The sequence below is a fragment of the Hevea brasiliensis genome, chromosome 1 (genome assembly GCF_030052815.1).
Source record: "Hevea brasiliensis isolate MT/VB/25A 57/8 chromosome 1, ASM3005281v1, whole genome shotgun sequence".
Classification (NCBI taxonomy): domain Eukaryota; kingdom Viridiplantae; phylum Streptophyta; class Magnoliopsida; order Malpighiales; family Euphorbiaceae; genus Hevea; species Hevea brasiliensis.
The window spans coordinates 117,090,133-117,110,918 of record NC_079493.1 but is presented as its reverse complement, the minus strand read 5'-3'; the positions used below and the strand labels follow the sequence as shown (position 1 = coordinate 117,110,918).

The following is a 20,786-nucleotide window of genomic DNA, read 5'->3' as shown; positions in this document are numbered from 1 at the left end:
AACTCGATGACAAAAATGCAGGCAAAAAGTGCCCATCCTTGGCCATACTTAGAAATTTCCATGCAAAACCATTGAGATACAATCAAGCAAGAGACCCAATCAAAAGTAAGAGCTAATAGCCATGGAAAGGAACCTTTGAAGGTCAGTCTAGGCCAAACAAGAAAGGGGGATGGTAGAGCTTCGTAGCTTCTCAATCTCGTATAGCTAATAGATCTGACACCAAAAGTCTAAGCCAACACAAAGATCCAGAGGTGCCACTACCAACATCAAGGGAACCTTCCTACTAAGCCATGAAAAGAAGCCCAAAAATAGAACTTCCACAGCCAACCCATTTTAAAGATCACCAAGGACAACACCCTCTCATTCTATACTTGATCTGTAAAAAAAAACAGCCCAAAAGTATCTACACCAGACTTGACTCAAGGGACGGTGGAAACCCAACAATCAAATCGAAATCTGGAAGTTGCCTCCCTACCCAGAAGGGCAGGGGAAGCCTCACGACTTTGGTAAAAGAAGAAAACTAAAAGGGAAAAACTCTCCTAACTTGAGAGAGAATTCACTCTCTAGAAATTCTAAAGAGAGACTGTCCGTTAATGCTTGCCCTGTGAGCCTTGTAATGCAAAAACTTGTAATTCAAAAAAAAAAAGGTAGGTTGTGCAGTCACTGCTTAACAAAATAGTGTGATGTGCTGTGTAGATGCAAGTATACAGGCCATATTAAGTAATAAAATGATAAGTCAATTATCGTTCCCATGAAGATTTGTATTTAAGTACCACATTATGAATAAAGAGATTATTTGAGCTAATGATAATGGAAGTAAAGTATAAATGTAAATAGACTTGATGAAATTGATAAATCTAAATAAAATAAGTAAATGGCAAAGTAAATAAATTCTTAAACTAGGTACAATTAAATTAAATTAATTACGAAAAATTAAAATAAAAGACTAATGAATGATAAAAATTATTCTAAAGTTGAGGTTTATGCATAATTTAATTGAGATTTGTCTTGATCTATCCAATTTTAAGAGAAAATAGAGTCTAAAGGTGATTGATTCTAAGGTCCTTTGATATCTTTGAGTATTTCAAGAAAACCAAACCTACTTTCGTATGGCATTTGATTTACTTAAAACCCATTAAGTTTCGTAACCAATCAATGAATCCTCTTAAATATCTAGTTTATTTCTAAATTTAAGTGATTTTAAGTTCTATTTCTTGATTATCTATCAATGATTTTCACCTTTTGGTCATTCAATCAAAGATTAAAATAATACCCAATAGGTGGCAACATTAGGCAAGTAAAATAGGCACACAAGGAAAAGAACCAAATTTATATTTACATAAAATTTGGAATAAATCAATCCAAATCCATATTTAATCTAAAACATAGTTCCCAACTCTGAAATCTAAAGATTTTACTCACTGATGGTAATATTTACAAGAGAAAATGACGAAGAAGAAGAGAAAAATATGAAAATAAGCTAAAAATAGAAAAACCCAGTTGGAAGAATCCAAGATCTTTGGATTCTGCAGCTCCAGACGTCTCCAGCAGCCACTTGCCTAGAAAATCAATGGCGTCCTCCCTTCTTTCCTTTTTTTTGTTGTGTTTTTCTCTCTCTTTCTTCTTAGGGAAAAAACTAGGAAATGATGCTTTCATATGGTCCCAAAAGTTGTCCTAAAGTAGGTTTAAAAATGGATAAAGACAAATGAATAGACAGGAGATGAGGTGTAAAAATTTTCAAGTCAGCATGTGTTTTCACATTTCTAGAGTGTCTACTGATAGAGTTACTTAACCTTAGGTAACATTTCAAGCAAGGTTCTAGGCGTTGCATTGCCTAGCGACATAAGGTTAAGCAAATTCTTCAACAAATCCTAGTAGGTTTTTATTTTTCAGTGAATTTCTGTTGCCCTTGACTTTCAGCTTAACCCAACCTACATTTTAAGCACCACGACATGCCATAAGCAACATCTTCAGCAACTTTTTATGCAATTCTCACACTACAAGAAAAAATCAGATTTGTGACGGAAAAGTCCGTCATAAATCTATCACAAATTTAATATTGTGATAGAAAAATTGATGTCACAATTTTGCTTGTCACAATTTTTTAGTGACGGATAAGAAAAACTCATCACAAATTTGTGATGAAATTGTGATGGATCATCTGTCAAAATTTGTGACGGAATTCATTTATCAGTATCCGTCACAAAATGTTAACCAGTTAAAACACAAATCCGTCACAAAATTAGGACGTATTAGTGATAGCACATCCATCACAAATTGTTGTGACTATTTCTTTTTTTGTGACAGAAAAGTTTTCATCACAAAATTGTGAGGGATTAATCTGTCACAAATTTGTGATGGATTAATCCGTCACAAATTTGTGATAGATTATAATTAATCACAAAATTAATTTTTTTTATTTTTTTATATTCTAATTTTTTTAATAATAAACAAATAATAGTGAATTAAGAATTATTATATTTATATAATTAGTAATAAGCATCAATAAATATAATAATAAAATTTACAATAATTAGTAAATAAAAATACCATATATTATATAAAAGTATAAAGTTAACCATACAAGTAAAAGTTCAATTAGCAAATATATATAAACAATATCAAGCTATAGATTCAATATGCTCTGATTATAGGGATCAATAGAATCACTTGAAGAGGAGGATGATAATGTCATCTGTCTCATCATATGATGCATGCATTTTGTATAGTCATTTAGGTCTAATTTTATAGCCATTTTATTCTATTATTAGTTATCTTTAGCTAATTTCATTAGTAAATTAGTTAGTTTTTCATAATTGTCGATTTTGGATTAATTTGTAATTTTTACTTTGTTTTGTAGGAAAAATGGTGTTTTTGAAGGACTGAAGAGAATTTTGCCATTGAGGAGTGTCTTCTACAGCCAAAGATGTCAAAAACAAGTTTTCAAGTTGAAATATGCATTGATCAAATTGTGCATAACTTGCCGCATAAGCTATGCAGATCTGCATAAGGAGAAAAATCACTGTTCGAACCAGTAGAAATGTGCATAAGGAGTGCATAGCTTATGCACATTCTCACCTCCCTTATGCACATTCACGAAATTGTGCATAACCTATGCACCAAGTTATGCGACTCGCATAAGTGACCCAGAACCAGTAATCGCATAAGGGTGCATAACTTATGCGATCCACTTATCTGATCCCATGAAGAGTTCATTAATGAGTCAGTGAGATTCCCTCAAATAATTCCTCCTAGAACATACCATTTTAGGGCTCCATGTCAGAAAAATGCTATATATAGTCCCATTTTCCCATTTTAGAAAAAAGAGGGGAGCAAAGAAGAAAAGGAGAGGGGCTGAGCAGAATTTGAAGAGCCATCTTCACCTTCCACACCATTTTCAACTAAGATTTGCAGATTTCTTTCTTTTTTTACACTTTTCTATATTTCTAGTGTTTAATTCCTTACTTCTTAGCTTAGATTAAAGCTTTATTTCCATTTAAACTCATCATATCTTGTAAGCATTATGGATAGTGAGTAGTTTACTTTTGATTCTGGAGTAAGGGTTGTAATATTTGAGATATTTTGTGGATTTTGATTGGGTAATCCATATTTTGTGGTCTTAATGAGTTTTTATTCATTTCTTGTATGCTAAATGACATGCTTAGTGTAGGATCCCATTAAGTGATGTTCTTAATCCATGGTTGAAGCACCGAAAGGAGAAGGCCTTGTGATAGATAATCAAGAAATTGGACTTAATTAACTTAGACCTAGAAATAGGCTAAGGATTAAGAGGATTCACAGATTAATTAAAGAACTTAATGGGTCTTAATTAATTCTAAGTCCACGAAAGTAGGATTAGATTGATTAAGGCACTCTTTGTCTCACCCGAAAGGGAATTCAAAGGATTTAAGAATTAATCTCCTTAAAACCATTTAGTTCCACAAGATTGGATAACCAATTTAAAATCCCGAAATAGCTCGAATATGAAATCCCGAACTCCGGAATCGCCTTTTTACCATTGTTAATTTCTAATCGAATTTAATTGCTTACCATTTTAGTATTGCCATATTTGAACTTGCTTACTTCAATTTGATGCAATTTTAGTTTAATTAATACATTGTTGAATAGAATATTAATTTTGCACATTTAGACTTCATACTCCATTACCCATTAATTCATTATTTTAATTTCATAAATACTTCAATTTAGTCAACTTTTATATCATAAATTCAATCATTAACACAACTCCTCGTGGGATCGATATTTTTCTATACTACTTGTACGACCCGTGCACTTGCGGTTGGGACGCATCAAGTTTTTGGCGCCGTTGCCGGGGAGTTGTTTGTTTAAGATTGAATTCTTGATTATTTTAGTTGTTTTTAGTTTTATTTTTGTTATCTTTTCATTTTGTGTTTGATTGTTCTTTTTCAGGTACTTTTAATCTTTTATGAGAAGAGCTAGAAGCTCAAGTGATACATCCTTATTGTTCAATCCTGAAATAGAGAAATTTTGTAAGGCCAACAAGAAAGAAACCAGAAGAAGGAAGGAAGCTTTGAGAGAGACTGAATTAGAACCAGACATGGCTGATGAAAGAATTAGAATTGGTGTTGGTAATGCTGGAAATGGTCAAAACAATGAAAATGAAGCCCAAGGGGAAGGCGTTGTTAATGCAAACGTGCCTAGGGGAAGTATGATGGATCATGCTTTTCCTCGTTTTGATGACTTGAGAGAGAGCATAGCAAGACCAAGAATTGATGCAAATAGTTACAAGATGGATTTTGGAGTTCTTCAAATGATTCAAAATTCTCAATTTGGAGGACATCCTTCTGAAAATCCACACACACACCTGAAGAAGTTTGCTATGATCTGTGACATGCAAAAACAACCTGGAGTGTCTGATGATGCAGCAAGATTGAAGCTATTCCCGTTCTCTTTGAAAGATAGAGCATTGGATTGGCTTGATTCTTTACCTCACAACTCCATTACAAACTGGAGCAACTCACTGATGCATTTCTTGCACAATATTTTTCACCTGGAAAAACTCAAGAGCTGAGAAATCAAATGACAGCTTTCAAACCAAGAGAAGATGAAACTCTTTATGAGTCATGGATGAGACGGAAGGAATTAGAGAGATTATGCCCACATCATGCCATTCCAAAATGGATGATAAATCAGAATTTTTACACAAATGTCACTCCTGCAATCAGAGGAATTATTGATGCTCAAACAGGAGGAGAATTTATTATTAAGCATGAAGATGAAGCTTATGAGCTATTGGAGAAAATTGCAAAGAACACTCATCTTTGGAGTAGTCCAAGAGGACCAGCTCCAACTCAGAAAAGGCAAGCTGCTGGAATGTATGATCTTGATCCATTCAACATGATTAATGCAAAGTTTGATGCACTTACAAATGTCCTTGCTAAGAAGATGGAAGATTTGAGTATGTTGGTTAGTTCATCATCATCAGCTGGAAGTTCACAACAAGTGGCTTATGCAGAGGAAACTACCAGCTGTGGAGTAGACTATGGAGAACAAGCAGCATATGTTGGTAATTATGGAAACAAGCAAATGGGGAATCCTTACTCTCAAACTTACAATCCAAATTGGAGGAATCATCCCAACTTTTCATGGGAAAATCAGCAAAATCAAGTTCAAAATCAGAATTTTCAACCACAACAGCAGAGTCAAGTTCCATATCAGCAAAATAGGCAACCACTGCCCAATTTTCAGCAGAAAAATATGAACCTTCCACCAAAACAGCAAGAACGAAATTCCACCACTGAAGCTTTATTGCAACAGATACTTGCTAACCAAAATAAGCATGATGAGGAGATGAGAGAGGTGAAAGCAAGGCTGGAACAGATGCAAACACACAACAGAATGCTGGAAAACCAGATTGCACAACAAGCATTCTTCTCAAGTGCTAAGTCTTTTGGAAAGCTTCCAAGTCAACCAGAAAATCCAAGAGAGCAGTGTCAAGCTATTACTTTAAGAAGTGGAAAAGTTATAAATGATGAGAAGAGTGAAAACAGTGAGAAGAGAGAAAATGAGAAAGGGACTGATGAGAGTGAAAAACAAGAGAGTGCAGAAAAATGTAAGGTGAAATTTGAAGAAAAAGAAGAGAAATATATACCTCCTGAACCCTACAAGCCACAACTTCCCTTCCCACAAAGATTTCACAAAGCCAAGCTTGATAAGCAATTTGGGAAGTTCTTAGAGGTTTTGAAGAAACTTTATATAAATGTGCCTTTTGTTGATGCACTTTCATAAATGCCCTCTTATGCAAAATTTTTGAAAGAAATTCTCTCAAACAAGAGGAAACTTGAAGATGATGAAACTGTAGCTTTGACAGAAGAATGTAGTGCTATCCTCCAAAGGAAACTTCCTCCAAAGCTTAAGGATCCAGGGAGTTTTTCAATTCCATGCCACATTGGAGAGTCTTGTTCTACAAAAGCTCTATGTGATTTAGGGGCTAGTGTTAGCCTTATGCCCCTCTCCATCTATGAGAAGCTCAACATGGGAGATCTAAAGCCAACCCACATTTCTCTTCAGTTAGCTGACAGAACAATCAAGTATCCTGAAGGGATTTTGGAGAATGTGCCCCTGAAGGTTGGAAAGTTCTATATACCTGTTGACTTTGTCATCTTGGACATGGAGGAAGATTCTAATATTCCAATTATCTTGGGGAGACCCTTTCTAGCTACAGCAGGAGCATTAATTGATGTTAAGGGAGAAAAGCTTACTCTTAGAGTTGGTGAAGAGCAATTGGTTTTCAATATTAATAACACTATGAAAAAGCATCATTCTGAAGCTGATATTTGCTTGAGAGTTGATATCATTGATGAGCTGGTTAAAGAACACTTCAGAAAGAAATATCCAGAAGATCCACTCGAAAATTGTTTGGTTCATGGAGGAGGCATAGATTATGACAACCGTCATGAAGCTGCATATGCTCAACACTTAGAGGGAAGTCCACCATTCATTTCTGCTCCAATTTTTCAACTCACACAAAAGGAAAAAGCTGAATCTAAGCAATCATCATTCAAGGAAGAAGATGCACCTAAGGTAGAACTTAAGCAACTTCCTTCTCAGCTCAGGTATGAATTTCTTGGCACTAATAACACTTATCCAGTAATTGTAAATGCAAATTTGAGTACCTTAGAGGCTGATAAGTTGTTAAGAGTGTTGAGACAATTTAGGAAAGTTTTGGCATACACCATAGATGACATTAAGGGAATAAGCCCACACTTTTGTATGCATAGAATCAGTTTGGAAGAAAATTGTAAACCATCTATTGAACATCAGAGGAGGTTGAACCCAAATATGAAAGAAGTTGTTAAAAAGGAAATTTTGAAGTTGCTTGATGCAGGGATCATATATCCCATCTCAGACAGTACTTGGGTGAGCCCAGTACATGTTGTTCCAAAAAAGGGCGGAATGACAGTGATCAGAAATGAAAATAATGAATTAATTCCCACTAGAACGGTGACTAGTTGGCGAATGTGCATAGATTACAGAAAATTAAATGTTGCCACTAGAAAAGATCATTTTCCACTTCCCTTCATTGATCAGATGTTGGAAAGACTAGCTAGGCATTCCTACTTTTGCTATTTAGATGGATATTCAGGTTTTTTTCAAATCCCTATCCATCCAAATGATCAAGAGAAAACCACTTTTACTTGTCCATATGGAACCTTTGCTTATAGAAGGATGCCATTTGGGTTGTGTAATGCACCAGCCACTTTTCAAAGGTGCATGATGGCAATCTTCTCAGATTTCATTGAAGACATAATGGAAGTTTTTATGGATGACTTTTCTGTTTATGGATCTTCATTTGATATATGCTTGGCTAACCTTTCTAAAATTTTGCAGCGATGTGCAGATACTGACCTTGTGTTAAACTGGGAAAAGTGTCATTTCATGGTTCAGGAAGGGATAGTGCTTGGACATTTGGTGTCTAATAGAGGAATAGAGGTTGATAAAGCCAAAGTTGAAGTGATAGAGAAGATGGCTCCTCCTACCAATGTCAAGGGAATTCGAAGTTTCCTAGGACACGCCGGGTTCTACAGACGCTTTATTAAGGATTTTTCTAAAATAGCTAAACCTTTGTCTAATTTGTTAAGTAATGATACACCATTTGTATTTGACCAAGAGTGTTTGGATGCTTTTTGCAGGTTGAAGCAAGCTCTTATTACTGCACCAATCATGTAACCACCTGATTGGAGCCTACCTTTTGAAATTATGTGTGATGCTAGCAACTATGCAATTGGGGCTGTTCTTGGTCAACGAAAGGACAAAAAGGCTTATGCTATTTATTATGCTAGTAGAACACTGGATGAGGCTCAAACAAATTATGCAACAACTGAAAAGGAATTTTTGGCAATTGTCTTTGCATTGGAAAAGTTCAGACCTTACATTGTTGACTCAAGAGTGGTTATATTTTCAGATCATGCAGCCATCAGGTATTTGCTCCGTAAAAAGGAGGCTAAGCCTAGGCTCATTAGGTGGATTCTGATGCTACAAGAATTTGATTTGGAGATTAGAGACAAGAAGGGAGCTGAAAATGTAGTTGCTGACAATCTTAGTAGGTTGAAATTGGATGGTGAAGAATTAGATGAAATACCTATTGATGAGTTTTTCTTGGATGAACAACTTTTCTCTCTTGTTGCTAAACTACCTTGGTATGCAGACTTTGTGAATTATCTATCTTGTGGAGTTTTACCTCTAGGTATGACATGGCAACAAAAGAAAAAGTTCTTGCTTGAGGTGAAGTTTTATAGATGGGATGATCCTTTACTCTTTAGGAGATGTTGTGATGGTCTAATTAGAAGATGTATTCCTGAAGAGGAGGTACAGAGTATTTTGCATCATTGCCATGCTTCTGATTATGGAGGTCATTTTGGCATCTCTAAGACAGCTAGTAAAATTTTGCAAGCTGGTTTCTTTTGGCCAAATCTTTTTAAGGATGTGAGGAAATTTGTGTTGGATTGTGATAAATGTCAAAGGAGTGGAAATTTGTCAAAAAGAGATCAAATGCCCCTAAATAATATTCTTGAAGTGGAATTATTTGATGTTTGGGGAATAGATTTTATGGGGCCATTCCCTCTTTCATATGGTAATAGATACATCTTAGTTGGGGTTGACTATGTGTCAAAGTGGGTGGAAGCTATTGCAACTCCAACTAATGATGCTAGAGTGGTAGTGAAATTTTTGAAGAAATTTGTCTTGAGCAGATTTGGAGCTCCTAGGGCTATAATTAGTGATGGGGGTTCCCATTTTTGCAATAAGCAATTTGAGAGCTTAATGAGGAAGTATGGTGTAGTGCACAAGATAGCTACCCCATACCATCCTCAAACTTCAGGACAAGTTGAAATTTCTAACAGAGAGCTCAAGCATATTTTGGAGAAAACAGTGAACAATTCTCGGAAAGATTGGTCTATCAAACTAGATGATGCTTTATGGGCATATAGGACTGCCTACAAAACCCCTATAGGAACTACTCCCTTTAGGTTGGTGTATGGTAAGTCTTGTCATTTACCTGTGGAGCTAGAACATAGAGCATATTGGGCCATTCAAACCTTGAATTTTGATCTTAAGCAAGCTAGTGAGAAAAGGTTGTTACAACTTAATGAGCTTGAGGAATTGAGGATGGATGCTTATGAAAGTGCCCGTATTTATAAAGAAAGAACTAAGGTTTGGCATGATAAGCATCTGAGGAAAAAGGAATTCAAAGAAGGTGATTCAGTTTTGTTGTTCAACTCAAGATTGAAATTGTTCCCTGGAAAACTTAAGTCAAGGTGGACTGGTCCATATAGAGTTTCTAAGGTTTTCCCTTATGGAGCAATTGAAATTTGGAGTGAAAAATCTGGGAATTTTAAGGTCAATGTGCATAGATTGAAGCATTACATAACTGGAGACCCAATAAAGGGAGCAAACTGTTACAAGCTCTCTAATCCCTCACCTCTTTTCAGTGAAATTCATGAAGAGTCCAGCTAAGGACTATAAAATAGCCCTCTTGGGAGGCATCCCAAATCCTTTTATTTTGCTTTTGTTGATTTACTTTCATTTTCATTAATTTTGTTTTTATCTTAAATCTCCCAAAATTAAATTTTTGACATTGTTAAATCTTGTCCCTTGTAGATGTAATTCAATGAAGAAAGGCTGGTAAACTGATGGGGAAGTGATTCTTAACTTGAAAATTTTGTCCTTCAAATTTTCCCAAAAACTGATTGCTTTTTTGCTGCATAACCTGTGCAGGATCTGCAATCTGGCTTATGCAGAGGAAAAGTACATTCTGCAGCAAAAAGAGTGTCTGCAGCTAATGACTTGTGCTTTTGGTGAGGTTGGGTGTGTAACTTTTTAATATGTGTGCTTATAATGTTAATATGGTGGTAAGTGAGTTATTTTTGCAGTTTTGAGCTTCTTTGGGTTGTAGAATTCAAGATAGAAATGCTGCATTTTCTTGGCAAAACTTGGAGAGTTCATTTCTCATTTGTGGTTAGATGCGACTTCATGCAGATCTTATGGAGTTTTATGTGCTAAATGTTGATTTGCAGAATTTGACTCAAAATGGCATAGTTCTCAAAGGTCTTTTATGTAGGATTCATTTTTACATGCTTGTGTGATGCCTTTTTGATATACTTTGTCTATATTGATGTGTTTTTGGTGAAAATTCTCATGGTTTATGCTTCATGGAATTATATTTCCTTATTCTAGGGTATTTTTCACACTTGCAATCCATGTTCTATTGCATTCTTGATCTTGTTAAATTGTGCATAAGCAATTGCATAGCTTATGCAATCCTGCATAACCACAATTCTTGCCATTTTTCACCTATTGCAAGTGCATAAGGAAAGTGCATAGCTTATGCAACTCTGCATAGCCTAATTTTGTCAAATTTCACATCTCCAGAAACTTGCATAAGCAGAGTGCATGACCTATGCACATTTGCATAACCTCAAATTCTTCATTTTCTCTCTCTGCCAAAGCTTGCATAAGGAAGATGCATAAGTTATGCACTTCTGCATAACCAAAACTCTGAATTTCCAAACTTTGCCGAGGGGTGCATAAGCAGAGTGCATAACCTATGCATACGCATGACCGAAAACCGAAAAATCAAACTTGCCGAGGGTGCATAAGCGAGTGCATAACCTATGCATACGCATGACCGTAATCGAGAAAATTCCAACAATTGCCGAGACCTGCATAAGGAACATGCATAAGTTATGCACTTCTGCATAACCAAAGATTCTGAATTTCAAAACCCACCGCAGAGTGCATAAGCAGAGTGTATAGCTTATGCACATCTGCATGACCACCAACCAAAATTCCAAAAATTGCCGAGCGATTGCATAAGCGAGTGCATAACCTATGCACTTGCATGACCCAATTTTTACGAAACACCACTTCGCGAGAGATGCATAAGGAGTGCATAACTTATGCACTCCCGCATGACTTCGCTCCTCAACATTTCAAGGGTCACCGAAACATGCATAAGGACAGTGCATGACCTATGCACTTGTGCATAAGCCATTTCTCTGAAGTTTAAATCATTCTGAAACATGTACAAAAGAGTGCACAGGTTATGCATAAATCATTTTCCCCTTATGCAGTCTCTTACAAACCCGATTCAAATTCATTTTCGGCAAACAAAACTTCCCACCTCCACTTCCCGACTCTTCACCCCACGACCGCCCTTCAACCTCCATTTCTTTCGACATCCTCGCCGTCTCTCTCCCATCTTCTCCACTAGCACTCTCCTCACGAAAACCCTAAATTCCCCCCTACATTTTCATTTCCCCCTATCCCTTTTCCATCGGCAATGGATTCCCCTCCACATTCCCGCCCCGCCTCTCCTCTCGAAGTCTCTCCATTGTCATCGATACACCCCACTTCCAATCCTCCACCACAAACGACACCCCCACCACCTCCCCCAACCACATACAAACGCAAAATCCGGTCCAAATCTGTGCGACCCATGTCCTCTGCTCCTCCTCTGTCCAAATGCAAAGACCCACCCACCCCATTGTCGGAACCGCCTCCCAAAAAGCCAAAAGCTCCAGCCTCTACACCCTCTTCCAGCAAAAAGGCAATTTCGGCATCCTCATTTGTATCAAAGCTACCCTGGCCTCTCCCTGATACGATTCAAAAAGCAGCTTTTAAGCGCCTTAAGGATAGGAAGGTACAACCCACTAGGTATATATCTGCTGATGCTTTACAATCTCTTGGCTTATTTGACAATGTCGTTACATTTCTTGATGGTATGGGTTGGACAGAATTTGTGCATAAGCAAGAGGTAGTTTATCCAATTCTAGTTTTGGAGTTTATTTCTTCATTCTCTGCTACCCTCAATTTGCATGATGTAGACCATAAGCCAATTATGAAATTTAGATGCTTGGGGCAATATAGAGAACTGTCATTAGACCAATTTCATAGCATTTTTGGTTTTGCAATTGATGGGTTATTTAGAGTACCACATACTGGAGTAGAGGTAGCCAACAAGGGCATTTGGAATCCTGCCCAATTTTGGAGAATCATAACAAACCAACCTCAAACTTTCTCTGCTGGAAGATCCAAAACATCCCAAATCCTTGACCCTGCACTTAGGTTTATTCATAGGCTGATGGCTAGCACCATATTGGGCAGAGGGACTAGTTCTGGTACTGTGAGAAAATCTGAACTATTTATGTTATGGTGTGCATTTCACAAAGTTAAGGTATCTCCTGGTTACTTCTTTTGTGAACATGTGCTGCATATTGCCACCAAATCCATAGGTGACATTGTTTTGGGTGGGCTCATCACTGTCATAGCCAAGCATTTTGGTTTTAATCCTGCAGAGCACTCAATACCAGCACTCGAGGACACTTCATATTTTGATACTGCACACTTAACCAAAATAGGGTTCAATCTGTCATGTTTTGATACTGTCCACCTGCAGTGGCCAGGCCTATTGCACAACTGAAACCCAACCTTTCACACGGTCCCACAGCACCCTACTACACCTACCCCACCCCCTCAGCCTACACAGGACATTCCAGCTACCTCTGCTCAGCCCATACCTCCTACAGATGAACCTTCCTCATCCACAGCACCTCCTGCATTCAACACTAAAGCCTTATTCACCTATCTTGAAAGGCTTAGTGATGATATATTCTTTGTGGATAGGAAGCTTGACACTGGTCTTGATACACTCAAGGATCGTCATGATCAACTATTTGACCTTGTCATGGAAACCAGGGACAAACAGAAAGAACTGAAGGAGATGGTGAAGCAACTCATGATATTTTTGGGCATGCCACCCCCACCTCCATCACCTCCTCCAGCACCATCTTTTCGATGGCGTGACCCTAAAGCCCTTAGCCACATCCTTGGACAAGGGCAAGACAATAGAACTAGATTAGTGTTTGTTTTACTTTTGTTCCAACTTGTAGGACTTTTCCTTTGTACATATGTTCAAACATTTATCGTTTGTTTTGGATTATGTTTGTTAGTTCTGAATTAGTTTGTTTTACATTCTGTTTTTCTTGAAGTTTTATTGGATAGCTATTACATTAGTATTGCACTTAATGCCCTTTTGTACATATTTGACCATATTCTGTATATATTTCAATACTTCTACTGCTGGTTGTACGTTTCCCTTGCCAATTCCCATGCAGCAGCTTTTGTATACACTGCACAGGCTATGCATTTCCTCATGCAATTGTTTTGCCCAGCCTGTGAAACTATTTCTGATACATAATCACGCAGGTTGTATTCCCCTTATGCAAGCATCTGCATAGCCTATGCAACATATATTGCCTCTTATGCAAGACCGCATGGCTTATGCACCTTACCTATGCACATACTGGGATGACCCTTAACTCTGCATGACCTATGCAGTTTCTTATGCATCCCTTTATCTTGAATTCTCATCTGCTACATACCAGGTAACTCTTTCTTTTTGCTCTTAATCTTTACAATTCCTGGTAATTACTATTTGCTTTGACTCTTGATAATACATTGCATGAGACATTGAGGACAATGTCCAATTTTGAGTTTGGGGGTGCACATTTTGATTTTAGCTTTATTTTTCACATTTTGAGTATAGGAGCATCTCATTCCATTCCATTTACATATATTGTAAATATTTTACATATACATCCATACACACACACATTACACATTTACATACACATTATACATTACATTGCACACAAACATACAAATAGACTTCCTCCATTTAGTTCATGCATTACTCATTTTAGGAATCATGCACCATGCATTAAAATCTTTTGCCAAATCCCTTGAGTATTGAAAATGTGCCTATGAGAGTGATTTGACTCACCTTTTAGTTGGGTTTGTGGATTGAAAGTTCCTAAGAGGTGCAAAGTTTTGAAGTGTCTATCCCTTGCCTATATCTTCTTAGCCAAAAAGCTACCCAACTAGTCCTTTAGAGATTGGAGTGTTTAGAGGGAGTTATTGGATATAAGGTAGTCAAATGATGTCTCACCAATCCTAGAACAAATTTTCTAAACCTTTCAAGGCGAAATACCAGCTTATACTTGAAAAGAGAAATGATTAGGCATTCTTTGATTTAAACCCTCTCATTTTAAACCTTTGGCCTTTTTCCTAATTAAAATTGACCTTTGAAAACCCCTTTGAGCCTTTTTATCCCTAATTTTTCTTGAATCCCTTATTGCTACCTAGCCAATGAACCAAACACTACAACCCTTTTCATGAGAATAATTATTTACAATATTAGGTACATAAAAAAAAGAGGAAAAGAAAAGAAAAAAATACAATAAAAGGGAGAAGAAATGCTTGTCATCTTGTAAAAAGTGCTAGTATATGTGCTTTTCACTATTGCCATTCAAAATGAAAGAAATCCACCCAAAGTATTAAAAGAAATGAGTTTGGGGGTGGCAAATTCTAGGGACAAGCATCAAAAGAAAATGCAAAATACAAGTCTAAAGTATCAAAATGTCCCTCCATTTTTATGTGTTTTGTAAACTATGTAGCACTTGACAATTCTCATTGTGTATTTCTCTCCTCCATATATAAAAAAAAGAGAAAAAGAAAAAAAATATAATAAAATAAGAAGTGTACCTTATGTTGTCAAAATTGAAAATATTCTCATGCTTTGAATCCTTTTTACCCATTTTTCTTCTTAGCCTCATTTTTGAACCCCATGGCCCCATTACATCCATAAAAAGACCTTTGATCTCTTGATAGTACTTGCTACATTAGTGGAGATAGGAGTAGGGAATTTGCCTATGGGATTGGAAAACTATTCATTCATTCATTCAATTCCATCATTCCATATAGAGACACTTTGACTATTGATTGTTCTAGAATTCCTTTTAAGCATGACTCTCTCTTTTGATTGGTTGGTTTGGGGATTTTGAATGATAATTGACTTGATGGCTAAGCGGTGAAAGCTTGGATAAGCATTAAATTCTTTGCATTTTGAAGGATGGGTATATGGATTGCTGGTATGGCTGAAGGTGTGTTAAGTTACTTCAATTGGTAATTTTCATAACTCTTTGGATAAGGCACCCCTAAAAACTTTGCACCACATTTTAAAGTTTGCTTGAGGACAAGCAAAAGCTTGAGTTTGGGGGTATTTGATGCATACATTTTGTATAGTCATTTAGGTCTAATTTTATAGCCATTTTATTCTATTATTAGTTATCTTTAGCTAATTTCATTAGTAAATTAGTTAGTTTTTCATAATTGTCGATTTTGGATTAATTTGTAATTTTTACTTTGTTTTGTAGGAAAAATGGTGTTTTTGAAGGACTGAAGAGAATTTTGCCATTGAGGAGTGTCTTCTACAGCCAAAGATGTCAAAAACAAGTTTTCAAGTTAAAATATGCATTGATCAAATTGTGCATAACTTACCGCATAAGCTATGCAGATCTGCATAAGGAGAAAAATCACTGTTCCAGAACCAGCCGAAATGTGCATAAGGAGACTGCATAGCTTATGCACATTCTCACCTCCCTTATGCACATTCACGAAATTGTGCATAACCTATGCACCAAGTTATGCAGCTCCGCATAAGTGACCCAGAACCAGCCGAAAGCGCATAAGGATCGCATAACTTATGCAGTCCACTTATGCAGTCCCATGAAGAGTTCATTAATGAGCTGGCAGGAGATTCCCTCAAATAATTCCTCCTAGAACATACCATTTTAGGGCTCCATGTCAGAAAAATGCTATATATAGTCCCATTTTCCCATTTTAGAAAAAAGAGGGGAGCAAAGAAGAAAAGGAGAGGGGCTGAGCAGAATTTGAAGAGCCATCTTCACCTTCCACACCATTTTCAACTAAGATTTGCAGATTTCTTTCTTTCTTTACACTTTTCTACATTTCTAGTGTTTAATTCCTTACTTCTTAGCTTAGATTAAAGCTTTATTTCCATTTAAACTCATCATATCTTGTAAGCATTATGGATAGTGAGTAGTTTACTTTTGATTCTGGAGTAAGGGTTGTAATATTTGAGATATTTTGTGGATTTTGATTGGGTAATCCATATTTTGTGGTCTTAATGAGTTTTTATTCATTTCTTGTATGCTAAATGACATGCTTAGTGTAGGATCCCATTAAGTGATGTTCTTAATCCATGGTTGAAGCACCGAAAGGAGAAGGCCTTGTGATAGATAATCAAGAAATTGGACTTAATTAACTTAGACCTAGAAATAGGCTAAGGATTAAGAGGATTCACAGATTAATTAAAGAACTTAATGGGTCTTAATTAATTCTAAGTCCACGAAAGTAGGATTAGATTGATTAAGGCACTCTTTGTCTCACCCGAAAGGGAATTCAAAGGATTTAAGAATTAATCTCCTTAAAACCATTTAGTTCCACAAGATTGGATAACCAATTTAAAATCCCGAAATAGCTCGAATATGAAATCCCGAACTCCGGAATCGCCTTTTTATCATTGTTAATTTCTAATCGAATTTAATTGCTTACCATTTTAGTATTGCCATATTTGAACTTGCTTACTTCAATTTGATGCAATTTTAGTTTAATTAATACATTGTTGAATAGAATATTAATTTTGCACATTTAGACTTCATACTCCATTACCCATTAATTCATTATTTTAATTTCATAAATACTTCAATTTAGTCAACTTTTATATCGAAAATTCAATCATTAACACAACTCCTCGTGGGATCGATATTTTTCTATACTACTTGTACGACCCGTGCACTTGCGGTTGGGACGCATCATCATACACCTCATCTCCTCCTGCATACAGCGAAACTGCTATTTACTATGTTGCCTGAGGTGCGATACCTCCTCCTCAACGCATTGCTAAAGATGAAATTTAATAACAGTGAAAATGAAATGAAATTTTATAATAATAACAATATAACATATTCATAATAATCCAATATAAAGAATAACATTGAAGCAAGTACGGCAAAGAAAATAAACTACATATCCAATATAAAAAATGTAACAGCCTACTTAATATGTTTCTCCCAAAAGAAGGAACCAACGACAATAGAAGTTTCACCTCTCCTATTCTATATGTACAACTTGTACAGGTGCTATTTTGGATAATGGTAGACTATGGTCGCTAACTCTTGCAATTCCTAGAGTCTCCAGGAAATCTACATTTAAGGCTTTCAAGGACTCATCCCTACAGCGAAAACAAGAATAATCGAGTTAATTTGAATCAAAATCCCTATTTATTATCATTGCCAATTCATTGCATTCCTGCAAATTTGATAAACTCCATTAATTCCTGGAGCTTCTCTTTTCGCTTATGGTAAAATAATGGCGAATTCCTATTCCGTGCTTGCCTATGCCTCAAGTCAAGTAAATAAGTAATCAGCTTATTAAAAAAAAAAATAATCCAAACAGAACATAAGTTCGGTGGCATCAACTGAATAAGTAATTTAATAATTAAAACTCTTAAATTCAATATATATGTAGAAATTTATATAATATAATATAATAGTTAAAAAAATCTCACCTCAAATTATCGTTTCCATGAACACTAACTAAGTCACCATAAAATCACTCTTGAAGTAGGCTCTAGAATGTAGGAAAGAAAAATTTTTTGATAATTAAAAAATCTTAAATTCAGTTTATATATATATATATAGTGATGTCACTTCTATTTTTTTTAAAAATCAACTAATTGAAAAAGAAAAAAAAATTGAGTAATATGTCAAAAAATTTTAAGATGCATCATGTAAGAATTGAAAAAGTTTTTTATTTTATCAATAAAATAAAGACACCAAAAATAGAGAACTGTTACATGATAAGATGATCATTATACTTAGGACATTGAATTTCATTTTATTAAAAATAAAATTATTTTAATGAAAATAATAATTAAATAATTTAGAAGTAATTGAAATTAAAATAAAAAAAAATTAAAATGATATATATGTGTGTGTGTGTGGGTGTGTGTGTGTGTGGAGGGGGGGGGGGGGTGTGTGGTTTATTTGGAAAAGGAAGGAGGATGGGTTGAAATCAGAGAAAAATGTAAGGAGAGGAATATACTATGATTAGAAAAATAAAAAAGGAGAAAAGAAAAAAAGAAAAGAAAGGTTACTATTCCCATGAACAGTGTGTGAGGGTACTATTTTAGTATATATATAATGTGTTTCTAATTCTTAACAAAATTAACCATTAATCAACCTAATTCTAAACTGTCAGTTTTCAATGTAAACTAGACACAACTGAATCTAGTTTGAGGCTTTCAGTGCATGCAAGGGAGAAGTAATTAATGAGTTTTTCAAATTCTCCAAGGACCAAGAATATTTAATGTCATCTGAGAATTCTTTTGACTATATTGAAGGATTTGTAATTATAAATAGAACTAGTTTCCACGACAAGCATAAGCAAGATAGATAATTAGTATACCATTTGATATTGCTGTCGCTCATGTTGAAAATTTGAAGTATGCAAATGTTGCAAAAAGGACTTATGGCATTAATCTCACAGTAGGTGATTTTAAGCGTGTCATACAGAGAGCTATCTGTATCTAATTTCTGTCATTTCATTGGGCAAAGAGGAAACGACTATTTGTTTATATTACAAACAAGAAAAAAAAATTAAATAAGAAAACAGTAATACCAATCCTAAAAAGTTCTTTTAATGCTAGAAACAGGACAGAGTAATATAGACAATGCACCCACCTTGATCAGAAGTACAGAACAGAGTGAAAGAATAAAATCACTAAGATGATAATGGATGATAAGTTGTTCTTGCCTTTACATTGTGCTGATATATGACATGATACCAAAGAGGATGCTAATATTAGCCACTGCAAAATCTTACTATTTTCTAACCATCTGCTTATATTACTACCTATCTCACTGATTTTCCTTCTCAAGTTCTATATTTCCTAGCAGCTATTGACCGAAGGGAACATTCTTCACATGCTAACCACCAAATATACAGAACAAGATGGATGAAGGTCATCTATCATGTCTCAAACTAGATATCCAAAAGAAAAAAAAAATGTCAATTTTCAAATGCAACAAACCTTAATGGCTTGATCTCCTCAAATTCATCCTTGGTTTAGCCATGAGTAGAACCTGAGAAAGCCAGCATTTTCATCTCATATGTAACATACAAGGCCACAATAGGTTCCCTTTCCTGAAGAATGCAGACCAATTTGTACCCCAAACTTTCAATCTACGAAGAAAATTTCAGTTGCAATTAAATTTTCCTATAATCGCTTGTGTAAATTCGTTTGACTAACTATGCACACCCAATCCAGAACTCGTTAGGTTCTCAGACTTCAAAATATCAGTTCTAATCGCAACATTTAGCTGTTGCATTAAACTCGAAAATTAGATTACTTCATTAGTTCACCTTTTCTTCCACTAGACAAATTAGACGGTTCAAAAAGATTGCAGCCATAGAAGCACCAAATAACTAGATATTGAAAAGAGAAAGGAAAACAAAAGGACATGGAGGACTATAAACTACCCAATTAGGGAACTAGAAACCATTGTAGTTGAAATGCAGATACTATTCTAATATTTGGATATATTCACATCTAATCTCAATGCGAATGTGTATGAACGCTATCTACATAAGCCATAAAACAATACCAATGGATAGCATTTTTGCACCTAAGAAATTCAGTAGCCAAGGGCATAGAATCGTCATATTTTATGGACCCATAAGCGACAATCAATTAAAGATGTGTTTCCTTACGAGAGAAAGTCTTCTTACAACAACCGCACTACAAACTTGACCCAACAAATGTAGCTACCCCTTCAAGATGCGTCTGATATTCTTTGAGAATCTTTACCAAACTGTCATTGCTACAGAACTTGTAGAGATTATTGTCGATGCTAGAGAAGTTGATTACACCGATTTCAACATTGCAAAGAACGGAGAGTTCGCGAGCCTTCTTCGCCAATCTATTTTGCCTCCTGAAGAAAGCCACCAAACGGCTGCTTTTGTCTTCAATTCACTTCATCTTCACCTTTTTCTCTCCTATTCTCGATCAAAATTCTGACCTAATTTGCTTGAGTAAAAGCAGAGTGAAGACGAAGATGAAGAATAAAAAAAAAAAAATAAAGGGTTTTTACTAGAAGTTACTAATTGTAAGCAGGAAACTCTTTAAAACAAGGGAAAAAAAAAAGCGCTAGAGGGAAAAATAAATTCTTAAACAAAAAGATTATGAAATTTTAATTTTTAAAGCTAAGCTTTTGTAATAGATTAACTTATTTGTTACAAATTTTTAACGAAAAATATAATTTATCATAGAATATATTATGTCCTTACAATTCGTCACAAATTTGTGACTGACAAGTTAATTC

General features: G+C 35.5%; 1 long non-coding RNA gene and 1 other non-coding gene across 2 annotated transcripts; both read right to left on the bottom strand.

The window, feature by feature from the left end:
* Window positions 1–5,046: 5,046 nt before the first annotated feature.
* On the bottom strand, window positions 5,047–5,153 carry LOC131169727 (small nucleolar RNA R71). Its single transcript, XR_009140626.1, has one exon. It is a non-coding gene; the product is annotated as a small nucleolar RNA R71 (small nucleolar RNA).
* A 12,163-nt stretch (window positions 5,154–17,316) lies between these two features.
* On the bottom strand, window positions 17,317–20,550 carry LOC110646555 (uncharacterized). The gene is made up of 2 exons (XR_009149429.1): window positions 19,496–20,550; window positions 17,317–17,635 (listed from the first exon to the last, which is right to left on the bottom strand). It is a non-coding gene; the product is annotated as an uncharacterized LOC110646555 (long non-coding RNA).
* Window positions 20,551–20,786: the final 236 nt, after the last annotated feature.